This window comes from Mandrillus leucophaeus, unplaced genomic scaffold, assembly GCF_000951045.1.
Source record: "Mandrillus leucophaeus isolate KB7577 unplaced genomic scaffold, Mleu.le_1.0 Scaffold1, whole genome shotgun sequence".
NCBI classification, from domain to species: Eukaryota; Metazoa; Chordata; class Mammalia; order Primates; family Cercopithecidae; genus Mandrillus; species Mandrillus leucophaeus.
The window spans coordinates 15,946,586-15,949,025 of NW_012098097.1; positions in this window are offsets into that span (position 1 = coordinate 15,946,586).

Here is a 2,440-nt window from a genome sequence, read left to right on the forward strand (position 1 = left end):
GTGTGTGTGTGTGTGTGTGTGTGTTTCGAGACAGAGTCTTGCTCTGTCGCCCAAGCTGGAGTGCCGTGGCACAATCTCGGCTCACTGCAACCTCCACCTCCCGGGTTCGAGCAATTCTCCTGCCGCAGCCTCCCAAGTAGCTGGGATTACAGGTGTGTGCCCCCACACCCAGCTAATTCTTGTATTTTTAGTAGAGACAGGATTTCACCATGTTGGCCAGGCTGGTGTTGAACTTCTGACCTCAAGTGATCCGCCTGCCTCAGCCTCCCAAAGTGCTGGGATTACAGGCGTGAGCCACCGCGTCTGGCCTATTTTTTTTTTTTTTTTGAAACAGGGTCTTGCTCTGTCACTCAGGCTGGAGTGCACTGGCACAATCACTGCTCACTGCAGCTGTGACTTCCCAGGTTTAAGCGATCCTCCTACCTCGGCCTCCCGAGTGGCTGGGACCAGAGGTGTGCATCACCACCCCCAGCCAATGTTTTAATTTTTTTTTTTTTTTTTTGGAGACAGGAGTCTCCCTATGTTGCCCAGGCTGGTCTCAAACTCCTGGGCCGAAGCTATCATCTCACCCTGGCCTCCCAAAGTGCTGGGGAGACAGGCTAGAGCTTCATGTTCTTGTCCCAGGAATCCCACATCTGGGGTTTAGCCCACAGACATACTTGCCCTTATGCAATGTGATGACCACACGACAAGGCTGTGCACGAGCACCCTTTGCACCTGAGTGTGCAGGAGAGCCCTCCGCAGGCCCTGGACTGTCACACCTTTGGCAGCTTGCTGCGCACCCTGAGATACAGTGTTAAGAGGAGGAGACACCAGTGTGTGATGTGTAGCCATCTGTGTAAAAGAAAAAATTGCATGCATGTCAATGTGTGTGGGCGCAAGTCACCCAGGTGCCGAGGCAAGAGACCGAGGGCACGAGCTGTTCCAGTCTAATAAAATATATAGAACAACAAGAGAGATAGTAGATCTAGATCATACACATGATTGTATATGAATATCATTAATCATTAGTTTGTAACAATTACTCTTTCCTCCAATATTATAATAATCCTCGCTCTACAATCATAACCTAGGAAAAACCAGGCCATACAGAGATAGGAGCTGAGGGGACATAGTGAGAAGTGACCGGAAGACCAGAGTGCGAGCCTTCTGTTATGCCCGGGCAGGGCCACCAGAGGGCTCCCTGGTTTAGCAGTAACGCCAGCGTCTGGGAAGACGCCCGTTGCCAAGCGGACGGTGGTCTAGTGGTAGCGTCAGTGCCAAGGAAAACCACCCGCGACTTAGCAGACCGGGAAAGGGAGTCTCCTTTTCCCGGGGGGAGTTTAGAGAAGACAGTAGTCCTCCCCTTCTTGTGGAGGGCCTGACATCCGTCAGACCCACCCGCAGTTATCCGGAGGCCTAACATCTCCTTGTGATGCTGTGCTTCAGTGGTCACACTGGTCCGCCTTCATGTTCCATCCTGTACACCTGGCTCTGCCTTCTAGGTAGCAGTAGCAAAATTAGTGAAAGTACTAAAAGTCTCTGATATGCAGAAATAATGGCACATAGGCTGTCTCCTCTCTCTCTCCTCTCTTTCTCTCTGCATCGGCTCCCAGGCAGGGAAGGGCCCCCTGTCCAGTGGACACGTGACCCACTTGACCTTACCTATCTTTGGAGATGGCTCACACTCCTTATCCTGCCCCTTTGTTTTGTATCCAATAAATATCAGCGCAGCCTGGCATTCGGGGCCACTACTGGTCTCCGTGTTTTGGTGGTAGAGGTCCCCTGGGCCCAGCTGTCTTTTCTTTTCTCTCTTTGTCTTGTGTCTTTATTTCTACAATCTCTTGTCTCTGCACATGGGGAGAAAAACCACTGACCCTGTGGGGCTGGTCCCTACAAATGTGTGCACCTGTTTACTGGAATTTTCACAAAATGATCTCTGGGAATATCCACAAGGTAGCGCTGTTTGCCCTTGGAGCAGAGCCAGGGAGCCTGGGCTGGGGGGGAAAATGGACATTTACCTTCACACCTTCTGCATCTTTTGAATTTTGAACCACGTGCACGAATGACCTGGTAGAAATAAATAAAATGCAAACGTTTAAGGAATTGTCAGCTGGGTAGGAAGCGTTCTGGGTTGATAAGAGTTTTGAAACTAGGGGCTGGGTGGAGTGGCTCACACCTGTAATTCCAGCACTTTGGGAGGCCGAGGAGGGGGGATCACCTCAGGTCAAGAGTTTCAGACCAGCCTGGCCAACATGGCAAAACCCCATCTCTACTAAAAATATAAAAATTAGGCTGGGCATGGTGGCTCAAGCCTGTAATCCCAGCACTTTGGGAGGCCGAGACGGGCGGATCACGAGGTCAGAAGATCGAGACCATCCTGGCTAACACGGTGAAACCCCGTCTCTACTAAAAATACAAAAAACTAGCTGGGCGAGGTGGCGGGCGCCTGTAGTCCCAG